Source organism: Corapipo altera, unplaced genomic scaffold, assembly GCF_003945725.1.
Source record: "Corapipo altera isolate COAL_440 unplaced genomic scaffold, ASM394572v1 190, whole genome shotgun sequence".
Classification (NCBI taxonomy): domain Eukaryota; kingdom Metazoa; phylum Chordata; class Aves; order Passeriformes; family Pipridae; genus Corapipo; species Corapipo altera.
The window spans coordinates 803624-817392 of NW_020885006.1; positions in this window are offsets into that span (position 1 = coordinate 803624).

Consider the following 13769-nt stretch of genomic DNA (forward strand, 5'->3'; position numbering starts at 1 on the left):
ATCATCAGTCCTCAGGTGTACTGAAGCAACCCCTTCTTCTTATTAAATAGAGCCCTCTTCTCCCAAAAGGACAGAAAATACAATATTGAAGAGGAGAGTTGATGAAAGAAAGGACCACAGTGAATGCTGGCTGAGGTTTAATAACCTGTGTTCCCCAGCAGGGAAACCCTCTGGCTGCTGGTGAGTCCAGTCCATGTGCCCCCATGACAGGATCCCTTCACCCAGCACTGCTGAGCCCTGACTGCTCCAGAGGCTGGGAATCAGCTGGGAGAAGGATCTCCCCATCTTTGGAATTCACTCAGCAGGTACCTTCTTTCACTGAACTCTCTGGTGGCTGCCACAGCACCCATCCCCTTTCCTGCAGTCTGGAGTAGGAATCCAACACCCTCCTCTCTTCCCAAAATCACAGAATCCTGGCCTTGAACTCTTCCAGGCGATGGGGTGAATCCTGAAGGATGAGACAACAGATGGGTCCTGAGGTTTTCTTTCTCCAGCTCTTCTACCTCTTCCCCACATGCACTCACTTGTCCCCTGGTTTCATTGTCTTTGCTGAGGGCTTGTTTCTCTTTACCATGAGGAAGATAAATGACATGAGAATGACTTTTTCTCCTCATTTAATACTTTTACTTTCATTTAACATATCTTTGAAGAGTTTCAGAAGCTGCATAAACACTGAGCTATTTGCTATGTTATCGCAGCGTAACACAACGAGCATTATTGACAGGTCCCATCTATTTGTAACCCAATGGAGCTGTCAGGTGTTTTGCAACATGCTTATTATTCCTGTGGAACATTCCATAAGAAGTAGAAGGCAGGTCATTAATATAGTAGGCATTTTGTGATAGTAAGGTCTTGAATTACCTTCATATCTTTCTTTAGTCACTTTTTTCCTTATTTCTTACCTCTTTGACATCCCAGAAATTTTGAAGATAAAAAAAAAAAAGAGAGAAAATCAAATTCCCTGTTTGCTTTCACACTTTTCCCCTCTTTCCAAGAATCTTGTTTCTGAATGTTCCTCCCCCTCAGATCTGTACCATGGCAGGCACTGAGGCTGATACCTTCCCAAGGCACTCTCCTCAGATACTGCTTTTACCTTTCCACCTCCTCTTGGATTTAATTCCAGCACAGACAAACTGCTGTGGCAGCTGCTGGAGTCTGGGCCCTCATACAAATGGGGGAAAAACAAACCCACCTACATTTCCATGGAGAGCTGCAGAGCCCGAGTGTCCCTGCTGAGAGCCGGTGCCCAGGGCAATGGAGCATCTGCCCTGCCAGGGACATGGAGTGGGCTCTTCCTCCTGCCTGGAGCCAGGCTTGGCACTCACCCCAGGGGGGTCCCTCCACCTGGCCCTGGAGGGGCTGGACATGACCCTGGCCCAGTGGTGGGAGCCCTCCTGCTCCAGGGCCCCCAGAGCAGGCAGGGCAGGAGCTGTGGGGACAGCGTGGAGATGTGACGAGATTGCAGGTGATGGGCCAGGGGACCAGGGTGGGGAGCAGGGGCCCAAGCCTTACCAGGTCTGCCTGTGCCATGGGCTGTGCCACCCCTGCACCTGGACACAGGTGTGGGCAGCTCAAGTGATGCTGTGCACAGCAAGCCCTTGTTCCTCCAGGCCATAGAGAGCTGAGCCTGAGTGCTGGAGCACAGGTACTGCCGAGCCTGGAAATCCCACCCCAGGAGGAGAACAGCTGGATTCACAGCTGGCTCGTGGAATGATGCAAACACAGCATTATGGCAAACTATAATAGCTACAGATTGTTTTTTTCCAAATTAAGAGAGCTGCATTCCTAAAAATAGTGTGGAACAAACTGGAAGCAGCGTGGCTGCCCTCGGTGTGGAACAGGGAGGCTGAGCAGGAGCTGCATGGGCAGGAGGAGCCCTGGGCTTTGTGCACTCCACTACTCTCAGAGAGCACCTGAACAGCCAGATCACTTCTGTCACACCTGGGATGACACTTGCCTAGCTGAGGATCATCCCTGAAGATCAGAATCAGAACAGCAGCAGCAATAACTGATCATCCCCCAGAGTGGAGTAACGCAGGGTCAGACATTCCCCCTCAAACCCACCTCCCTCCCGCCTCACTGCCGGGCTCCCGGGGCAGCCACTCATTCCCAGGACCAGATCAAGCTCAGTTTTAGAAATACCAATGCCTGGCCCTGTCACAATGCAGGGAGCAGGTGTGCAGAGCCTCTGTCCTTCCTGAAGGAGATGAACAAGGGAAAACAGCAGAGAGAAGAAAAAGCAGACGTGTTACCAGGAAGGGATGCTCAGGGGTCTGTAAACTCCTCCCATTCCTCACCCCCAGCCTTTAGGGAATGCACTCCATCATCAGTCATGGATCACATTTGCACCCTACAGCTCATGTAACAAAGGAGCAAATCACTATGGGAAGGAAGGTGGGAACAAAGGACAATGCCAGGGCCAGGCCACAGAGCACTGGCTGCAGGCTCCGCTCGGCAGCTCCTGGAATCCGGCACTCTCTGCACTCAGGGCTGGGCACAGGATGGAGTTTGGGGATACTGCCAGGCTGGGGGCAAGCAGGCAGCACCCTGCCTGTCCAAAATGGGCTGACATGGTCACAAGGCAGCCTGGCACTACGGGAGCCTCTCCCAGGAAAGACACACTGCCAAATTGGGAATGGCAAGTGTGTGCCCTTGGACACAGCTGCAGGTATGTGCATGCATCTTCACCAAGAGATCACTTTGTTTCTGAAAGATCTTTTGTCTGCAGAGCTGTTGGTGTTGCCTTTCATTCTCTTCACAGTATTTGCATGGACAGGGGTACATGAACTTCGTTCTACCCCCAGGGATCATGCCAAGCCCAAACCCTGCCCACATCCCTGGGACAGGACCCGCTCGTAAGCATGTGCTGAAGAACTGGAGAATGGTTCAGAGGGTTCAGGGTCTCTAAGCCCAGCAGCAGCTCCAATGACAGGTGTGACTGTGGGAGTAGCAGCTTTGGGAGCTGTAGGTAGATGGTGTTTCCAGGATTTCTGGAGCATGACACAGCACTGTGTCAGGATCCGAGAGGATGTGCAGAGACACTAAATCGTTGTGACACAGCCCCTGGAGATGTGTCAGCACTAAGGGAACCAAAAAAGCACTTTTAAAAATGCCTAGAAAAGTCTTTCCATCAGATTCTTTAGGTTTAAAAAAGCACTCTGGAACACTCCACACTGAAGGAAGTGGGATTTGCTGCAGGACCAAAAGCTGCAGCATCGAGCCTGGCCCAAGAGCATGGGAACAAAGTCCAGGGCTTCCAGAGCACTGATGGCTCAGGATAGCTGATCCTGCTGGAGGAGAGAGACATCAGAGGGGATGGATTTTAATGGCTTTGAGCTGCCAGAGGGTAGATTTAGATTGGCTGTTAGGAAGGAATTCTTCCCTGTAAGGGTGGGGTGGCCCTGGCACAGGTTGCCCAGAGAAGCTGTGGCTGCCCCTGGATCCCTGGGAGTGTCCAAGGCCAGGTTGGACGGGGCTTGGAGCAACCTGGGCTAGTGGAAAGTGCAGCGAAGGACTTGAGAGGCACAGCTGGAGAACAGTAGGGAGAGGAGTGGGAGGAGCTCCTGTGAGAGGCTTTTTTTAACCTCCTTCCTCACAGCAGTATTTCGAAAGGCAAGAAATACCAGTTTGTGGAAAACCTGCTTTTCCCTGGGGCTTGGCCAGGTCACACTTCCCTCTGGTGCTGGTGGAGGCAGAGAAAGCTGCCTGTGCCACATCAATCCCTCATCCCTCTCCCCGTGGAACAGGGACACTGTGTAACATTAAATGGAATACTGAGCTTGGAGATGGCCAAAGGCTTTCACAGGACCAGTTTTCTCAGGACAAGCAGCTCGGAGGCATTTCTGCAGGACTGACACTCAGCCAGCAGGGATGTGCAGACAAGTGTCCCCGCACAGCAGAGCTCTGGCTGGGAGGGTCCCTCCTTCCCTGGGCTGTGCCCACAGCCCCCAGAGCAAACCTCGGGGAACCTCCCTGTCCCCACCCACCCCCCAGCTCGGCACACGCTGGCTGTCCCCGTACTGCCCTGTGGTTGTTGTGCTCCCAAAATGCAAACAGCCACAAAGCTAAACCAGGCTGAAAACAAAGGGCTTGCCCCACCAGCAAGACCTAGAGGAATACAGACCTTTCATTCTGATCCGGCACAGAGAAAAATGAGGTTTGTTTTCTCTCAGGAAAAATAAATTTAATTTCAGAAACATCCAAGTGAGTCCACATCAGAGCCTGCCCTGCTTGTCTGGCAGCAGACGGGCACCGTGCTACGGTTATGAAGCCACAGAACTGCAGGACTCAAGTGTGCCACAAGGGTAATGTTCTTTCATATCCACAACAGAAGCTGTTAGCTTGATTGTTAATCTGTAAAGTGGTTTTTTTCCCGAGGAGAAAACAGGCAAATTACAGAGTCAGTCATCAGGAGATGCTCCCGCGGATCTGATCGTACATATGTGAGAAAATGCACGGCAAGAGCTGCGAGCAGCAGGAGCCTGCCCAGGAGAATCAAACCTGTGAACACTGGCCTGGGCTGGGGTATTATTGGAATGTCTGGAAAGGTCAGAGCAGGCCCAGAGAGATGCTGGTTCACGGGAGGTCAGGCAGCCAGGCAGGAACAGCTCCTTCTGACAACCCTGCTGCTCCCATCTCCCTCTTCTTAGAGTCCATGTGTGAGTGGGAATACTGGGGGGTGAGAAATGATATGGTGCTATCCATCCTTTGCTTGACTGGCAGCCAGAATCCCAAAGGGAGACCCTTTCCCATGTTCAATCTGCCAGCTCAGGCAAAAGCACTGAGCTGAACACCCCCCAGCTCCTCTGTCCAGGGGCACAGGAGTGACCAGCATCACCCTGCTGGGACATCCACACAGTGTCCAGGGAGGTGCAGCACACAAATCTGGGGATGTGAGGGGTTCATGGATGCAAGAGGTCCCAGCAAGGAAGGCATTCAACCCTCCAAGGTTTTTGATTAAATACTGCAGGAAATACCTTCGGGTTTAGCAGCACCTCCTTTGCCTTATGGTTCCTGCCCTTATGATCAGGGTCTATGATTTTGAACTAGGATTTAAAGTAAAATTATCTTCTGTTTAAGTACTTACAAAGTTCACTATGAAAACAGTCCTGTCTGACACAGGGCAGGAAAGTGCTGACTAGACACCACCAGTAAGGCTGGTAATGAAAATGTAGTGCCCAGATGAAAATGCAACATGACAAGCTGAATACTTGGAAGGGCCTTGTTGCCTTCTCTTGTGCCAAAATTTCTCAAGGTTTCGGCTGGTGGTGTGATGGTATCAGAAAAAAAAGTTAAAAGCATAGAATCCCAGAATCCCAGACTGGTTTGGGTTGAAAGGGCCATTAAACATCATCTCATTCCAACCCACTGCCATGGGCAGGGACACCCTCCACCGGACCAGGCTGCTCAGAGACAGAGAAGAAATATCGATTAGTTAGTTAGTTAGTTAGTTAGTTAGTTAGTTAATTTTTTCCTATGTTAAAGAGTTCCTTTTTATAAATGAGAGACAGTTGACTCCTTGTTTATTGCTGTGCTTCATGCACGTGTCCGTAGGTGTTCATTTGGAGATTTAGCACTTTCTCATCAGTGAGAACGTTTCCCTGCGAGTGTGCTGCTATGATGAGTTAATTAAGTATTCATTGTAATAACACTGATAATAACAAACCTATTTTGTATTCATTTTCATGGGCATATGTTCCATATTTCCATACAAGTGTTATCAGTGCTATTTTCATTGCTCATTGGATATCAGAAGTAAGTATAAAAATAAAAGCTCAGTAGGAGTGTGTAACACCCCTGAGCTCACTGCACTGACTGCTCACCTCGGAGGGGCTCTGCCCACCAGAAATCCCACTCGTGGCATCCTGGGTGTCCCAGCCGGGGCCAGGCAGAGGGGCCTGCAGTGGATGCTCCAGGGTCAGGCACAGCTCCAGAAGAATTCAAGGCTCTTTTTTAAATATAATATCATTCGGGGCAAATGTTTACATAGAGAAAGCATCTGGTCTAAACTGGGGGAAAGGGTCTCCCCTGGAGAATCCCCCAGGAGGGGCAGAGGGCTGGAGCCAGCTGAGAGCTGGCGTTTGGGGGGCTCTGAAGAGGTCAAGCACTTCAGGGGGGGCCACAGCCCCCTCAGCCCCACGTGTCCCCCAGTGAGTGTCCCCACGTCACAGCTTCTGTCTTGGAGACAGCACAGTCCCCTGGCCAGACGCCGAGGGCTGGGGCCACGGTCTGGCACTGCCATCCCGACGGATTTGGAGAGTGCCGGTGCCAAACCGCCGGTTTATCTGAGGACAGGAGTGGAATGACAACGATGCTGTGCGGTGCAGGCTGGAGCTTCCCTGTCCTGGCAGCTGCAGATCCGTGGGGATGGCAGGAGGGAGAGCAAGACAGGCCAAAAGCACGGCTAAGAGCTGCTGGCAGAAGCAGCACGATTCCTAATGGGAAGGGAGGGCAGGGCTGGAGGGCAGGGAGCAGGGAGGCTTTCCAGAGTGCTGGTGAGGTGTGTGCTTCTCTGGAGCAGCAGCTGCAGAGGAGCTGGCCCAGCTGGATCTGTGGCTGTTTTGAGGCTCTGTGCATTTACTGAGCTGAGCTTAAAACACTCTTCGACTGCACAGGCCCGTGAAGAGCTGACCTGCACACTGAGCTGCACGCTGAGCTGCACACGCCTGGCCTGCCAGCGGGGTGGGGAAGAGGATTCAGGCAGTCAGCAGGGGATGGCAGGTAGTTTTGGGGTGTTCTCACAGATTCTGCTCCCTCTGTGCAGGGTGTAGAGGATGCTCCCTGGGAAGGGAGGGACATCGTGTTCATCTGGCACAGCTGGCGCCAGTGCCAGGCACTGCACGAGGTGGGGGAGGCTCTGCCCAGGACCAGACTCTCCAGCAAAGGGCTTTATGTCTTCTGGGCTGCTCCCAGAGGTTCATTCTCAGTGGTTCCCCTGCTCTGCAGCTCCGGGGCAGAGCCACAGGTAACACACCTGGAAAGGCACCGAGGAGCAGCAGGAGCAGCTGTGCCAGCCCACGAGGCCTCTGAGATAATGGAGGAGAAGGAGGGGGAAAAGGAAGGAATAAGCAGGTGAAGAGGGAGAAGGAAAAAGATTAAGTAGAAGAGAGAAGAAAAACCCCAAAGCACAGTGTGTAATCAGGGGAAAAGGCCCACTGCCCTTCTGTCTCTGACTAGGGACAATGGGGAGCAGGGGGAGCAGCAGGGGGGTGCCTCAGGTTCTGCCACATAAACAAACCCTCCAATACACTTCAAAATTATGTCATAAAACAAGGAATCTGTAAGAAAATTATGTTTTCTAAAGTGTTCTCATCGGGCCTCTTATTTTTATTTACATCTCTCTTTATTTTAAATATTATTACTGTGTGATGCAGACTTTGGCAGGGAGGATGTTGTAATGCTGCTGCTTGGGCAGCTGCCTCCCATTTCTCTCTGCACTCTGCAAATGGCTCCTGTCCCCTGGGTTGACTGGCTTTATCCCTGAAAATCCTTGGGAAGAACTGCGATCCTCAGGAATAGTTTCTCTTCTATATAGGAATAAGAAAAGAATGTAATAGAAAAATATAATACTGTTTGATAATGACTTCTGACCAAGCAAATAATGATTTTTCATTCCAAAATATGAGGTGATATTAAATATTACAATGGTTTAGAGGGTGACGAGTCATTTCCATTGAGGAACCTGCACTGCTGCTTGGGAGTGTTTGTTCACACAACCTTTAGATTCAACACCCAGTGGCAGATCAGTGGCTGTGATTTAACTCCGAGGGTGTTTCGATGGAAACACTGACACAGCAACAACAAAACAGGGCCCACAAAGGGGAGAACTTCCCCAGCAGTGTGGTTCCTTCTGCTGGAAGTGGAAATGGTGAAACTCTCACATCAAGGGAGGATTGACTTTTAGGTTTGAGATGCTTAGTGGTAGTATTGAACACACTTAGAACACTTTTTGCTATTAAAATATCAATAAATAATGTTTAAATGTTGTTGTTGGGACAGGAGCAGGCACACCACCCCAGTGCCAGCTGTGCTCCTGGCCAAATGCTGCTCCAGTGAACCATCAATCCAAATATCCAGGTCAGGTCACCACCAGGACAAGGATGTGCAGAGGATCCTGGCGCAGTTGCAGCTGCAGTTCCAGCCACTTGTGCCAGGGAATCCTTTCCAGCAGCCAAGGGGAGAGACAAAACACAGCAATTAACCCTTTTTTTGCAGCATATTGATTCCCAGCATGGTGTCAGACCCCATTTAACAGGCACGATAGACCAGGCCCAGAATGTGGCACATAGTGATGCTAAAAGGCTCTAACAGAGCAGGTAATATATTCTGAGATTCCAAAAGAACTCAGTGCTAATAATTACAAAATTAATTCCTTCCACTAAAAATTAATACACCGTTGGAACGTTTAATACAATGAACAGCAGATAAAATTATTGTTCAATCCAATTAAATCTCAACAAGTTTTTCTGAGGCTGTGATGGCATTTATTGAATTATCTCTGAACTTCTTATGCAAATCAGAGGTAGCCCTGAATGCTGTATGCTAATGTTGAGCTGTGTCTGCACCCAGCAGTTGTAAGACTCTCAGGAGCAGAAAAAGGGCTGAGATGACAGCTTGGAAGGTCCCCTGTGGCACCGAGGAGGCAGCTGAGGCCATTCCCCCCTGTCAGGCCACTGCCAGTGCAAGGCAACCCCTCTGGCAAAAAACAAGAGTGTTTTAGGACAAAAGCTTTCAGAAATGGGGCATTCCTGACTTCTCAGCTCTGGCATTCCTCTAAACTACAAGTTGAGTCTCCTTGGAAAGGTTTTGCTGCCAGCTCACGGCGTGGGCTCATCACAGCCACACTCAGGGAATCACTTCCCAGCCAAGTCTTTATCCTGCTTTTAACAAACATCCTGAAGGACAGGGAGCAGATCCCATAGGGACCAAAGCCAGCCATTCCTCCACTGAGCACGTGGTCAGGTGAGCAGGAAATCAGAGCCAGGGACCCCCAGCTGCTGGACTGGTGTGGGGTTTCCTGGCAGCACTGCTCACACTCCAAGTTCTTCAAGCAGCCACATCTGAAAGTTTGAAGCATAGCTGTTAAATATAAGACATCTCACAGATCACTTTGCATTTTTTATTTTTCTGTTATGCAAGTGGATGTGGGTGAAGGTATTGATGCAATGTATATGTTGGCAGGAGGTTGGAACGAGGTGATCTGTAAAGTCCCTTCCAACCTCAACCAGTCTGTGATATTGAAGTGTTCCTACAAGCAGACATAGGGCTGTGTCTGTAAATAATAAAAGACCCTGTTAGGATAGAACACGGAGACTCATTCTCTCTGTTTGACCAAGTGAAATCCAAACAGGAAAGTCTGGGCAGAGGATGTTCCCACTGAAACCACAGGAGTAAATTACCCCACCTGAGTTAGCATTTTGGATTATAAATCCCTTTCTCTTCGAGCACTGGAAATACAAAAACAAATCATCTATTCAAAAAATTAGATATATTACATTAGCAGAGTGTAATTGCATCATACATTACAATCTACAAAGCTCGCTGACTGTAATCTGCAAATTAATGACAGTTAAACATTTGAAACTCAAATCTTAGCAAGCATCTCCAATTCCCCCACTGCTGGGGGGATATCGGCCAGAAGGATCTCGTTGTAAATTATGTATTCAGAGCAGGAAGATGCACTGAAAGAGATAGAAATGTCCCCAGAAGGCACTTCTAGAAAGGAGTCATAAATTCAAATAGGAATCGAGAAAGCCTGTTTGAGCTGTAAATCGCAACTGTTTTCTAAACAAAAGTATTTTCATATAAATATTGAAGTTTTTTACTTCCATAGCACAAGTGAAGGATTTACTGAGATAAGCACTGAGTGTGTAACCCAGGGACAGTCAATACCTAAAGCAGCTTTTACAGATACAGGTGAAATACTGATGGATCAACACCTAACAGCATCAAACTCCAAAGAAACACAGGAAAACTGATCTGACTGATCATGTAAAGCCAGTGGGGAAAGGCAGTGGGATAACTGAGGTACAGAACACCTCAAGGGAGTGCCCCAGGTCCCAGATGCAGAAGTGCCCTTGCTGGAGGGGGTGTGACAGTGGGCACTGGGCTGGGGACATGGGGCAACCCCAGCACACAGCCTGGGACAGGCCTGGCATGTGCAGGTGACAGAGAAGGGCTTGTCCTGACCTGGGCTAAAAAGGGCAGGACAGAACAGAGATTCCTGGGCTTCTCCATGGACACAGGGCAGTGCTGCACGAGCCCTTCAGCTGTTCTGTTTGACAGCAACACCCAGAACCTGCAGCACCCACCAGGTCAGAATCAAAATTCAGGCACTCGGATCATCCTGGCAAATCCTCAATATCTGCAGAGACCTGGAAGCTGGAGCTGGAAGACCGAGCTCTCTGCAGGGGCATGGCCTGGGAGGCCTGCACAGTGCTCCAAGGAGATCCCCTCTGAGTAACAGGGGCTGACAGGACTTGTCACACTACAAGAACGGCCGTGGCAGAGCAGGCTCCAACCCAGACCTGCCAAGGCTGTGAGTGTGAAGCCTCCACACACACATCCAGAGCAGTGGAGGGCATGTTAGCACAGGTCCAGCATGTGCTCGGCACAGGAGCAGCACCAGCAGTGAATTAAAGGCAATAAAGCTGGTGCCAAAGCAGAACTCCCAGCGCACCCTCAGGAGCAGGAAATCCCAGCAGGACAGTGGTTCATCACCAGCTTTGGCCCAATCCCTACCCTGGCCTGGCTCTGGTGGGATGGTGGGACAACAGAGAGGAATGTGGAGGGACCTTCCAGCCCGTGAAGGACACTGCTGTCCTCAAGCCAGGAGAAAGAAGCAGAACCAAAGGAATCTCATCACCAGCATGGCTCAGAAGAAGAACTGTCAGAAGTGTTACTGCAGGCAAGACCTGCAGCAGTGAATCCAGTGGCACTGGCTGCACAGAGGACATCCCTGGGCATCCCTGGGCACCCCTGGACATCTCTGGACATCCCTGGGCATCCCTGGGCACCCCTGGACATCCATCCTGCTCTTGGCTTCCTTGGCTGTGTTCGCCTCTGGCCATTGGATATTCCCATTAGTTCACCCCCAGCTGCAGTGGAGCTGCAGGAAGGCTCTGGGGATTGCATCCCAGGGATGTGGTGAGCTGGCAGCCCTGGCTGTGTGTCCAGCCCAGAGCTCCTGGGAACAGAGGATTCCCTCTGTGCAGCTCTGCAGAAGGACCAGATGGAAATCAGAAAGAAAACACAGAGAGATAATATACACACAGCAGATTTTTACAAATAAACTGGCAGAAATATAGACAATGCACAGTGATTTAGCTGATCTTAAAAAGTCTCTGCAAAAAAAGATTTAAAAGCTTTTCAGGAAAACAAGTTTTCCTGGCTAGACAGAATGTGCAAGGGGATTGTGAGATGTGGCTGGGGAAAAAGATGGATGAGAGATAGATGGTTTCTGTCCCAGTCTAGAGATGGAGCAGGGACAGACCTGAAGGCAGAAAATGGGCCATCCATGAGAAAGTCCCCTACAATGGTAGGTGAGTTAATTTGAGTACTAAAGCCACCTTTTCTCAAAGAAATGCTAACACTTACCTGACTGATCCTTGTTTCCATGTTTGATTGGTGACAATAACAGCAAATACAGCAGACCTTGCAGGATGAGAGAAAGAAGCTGAAATTTTAATGTATATTATGACAGAAGCAGGAGACTCTTTTGTTTTTTTCTTTCAAAATAATCTCTGATTTTTTAGGAGACTGAAACCTCACCTCAAAAAAAGTCTCTGCTTCTCACCCCGGAAGAAACAGAGCATGAAACTGCAACTGAAGTTGCTGTTGCTCAAGAAATCAGAGAATCAGAGTTCCAGGTGGGAAGGGACGTCAGGGCTCATTTGGTCTGACCTTTCCTGGCAGGATGGTCCAGCACCTGCCCAGCTGCACCTGGAAAGGGCCCACCAGGAGTTCCCTGCTGAGGTCTTACCCCCCCCCTTGGCCTTGCTGGGACAGACACAGAACTGGGGAACAATGTAGGAAGGAGGGGACTTGAGGGGTCCCCATCCCAGTGTCCCACTGGGAGCAGGGTAAACATCAACACCAAAGTCAGTTCAAGCGACCCAGGCTCCAGCGCTTCCAGCTTTCTCTTCTGCTGGAAAGAGGAAGAAAACTCTGATTTTGCGCACACCGTTTTCAGTGCTGCTTGGAAGATTACATTTTTTTTAATTGTAAAGTGTTATTTCATAAACTCTCCTCCTGAGATGGTTGGTTGAACATTTCTCCAGCTTTCTGCCTGCAGCACTGACACTCCCCTCCTGCAAACCTGCCTGTCATTGACTGAGTCAGGCAGTGAACGATGGCCAAGAGTGTGGGAGCATGTGCTGACCCCAACGCCCCCCACACTCCCCTTTTCGCTCACTGGTGGCATTTCGTTGGGTTTTTTTACTCTCTAGTCGTGTCTGTTTTGTTTGAGAAAAGAAGGAATAAGCTTGCAGGGATGAATTGGTTTCCATTTATAGCAGAAACATGGCAGAGTAGGTTGGAGCATCCTGTGATAAAATAGCAGGTGTCACTGAGTGGAGATTTAATGCTCGCTCACAGGGAAGCAGCACACACACACTCCCTCCTTAAATCCGACCTTGGTGTGATAAACACCCCCTTCCACAGCTCCACGTGGAGATTTGTGGAGCTAGAAGAGAAGCCATGTGTCTTGGATGAGAGTGAAAGCACTTTATTCCTACCAGGGTGCAGAGAAGTTCAAACACATTCGTTTCTGGAGCTAAAATAAAAAGCTTTTAAAAGAGATAATGAACCATTCAATTCTTTAATTTTATTTTACATGTAATCATTTAACTTGATACATTTTTTTCAATTGCTTCATCATTTTAAACTTTCTTCAGAGCAATTATGCATATCAAGGCTTGCACCTATATCTTTAAAGAAACATACTCTGCAAGCAGCATCAAACCAATATTTTTACAAGAATTCTATTAATGTTTGATATTTAGCAAAGTGTTTACCTTAAATCTAAATGAACTGTGCCCTTAAGCATTTTAAAAATACCAAGTTTAAAATGTTAAATGCAGATGAGGCTGAATAAGATTTGTTTTCTGATGTGTTTTCTAATGAGTTTTCTGTGATTTTCCTCTTTCTCTTTGTGAGGTTTTCACAGAAACTTGATTTTCTTTAATTTTTCTGCTGGAGATGGAAGCAGTATTTGTGTGTGTCTGAGAGGGAAGTGCTGGATGTGCTCAGTGCCTCTGATGTTTCCCAGGAGCAGAGTGTGGGTGACTGCTGCTGGCGATGGCAGGGGTGATGTGGGCAGGGTTCAATCCTGTTCCAAGTGCCACATCCACACAGCTTTCAAAGCCCTCCAGGGACTCCACCTCTGCCCTGGGCAGCTGTGCCAGGGCTGGACAACCCTTTCACTGAGGAAATTTCCCCTGATATCCAAGCTAAAACTCCCCTGATGTAACCTGAGGCCATTCCCCCGTGACCTGCTGCTTATTACTCACTGCCCAGGACTGAGCCATGAAACCAGGAGCAGAAAAAAAAACCAGAAAACCAGGAGCAGAAAACACTTTCCTTTGGAAAGTGTTCCCAGTTTGAGATGTCCTCACTAAAATGTCCTTCCTGCCACTGTGATGGACTGGGGCCAGCAAAGGGGCAGGTCTGCAGGACAAGGGAGCAGACACATTAGAGCCAGTGAGGCAGCCAGGGAATAGGGCAGAGCTGCCCAGCTCAGGGAACACAGCAGAGCTGCCCAGCTCAGGGAA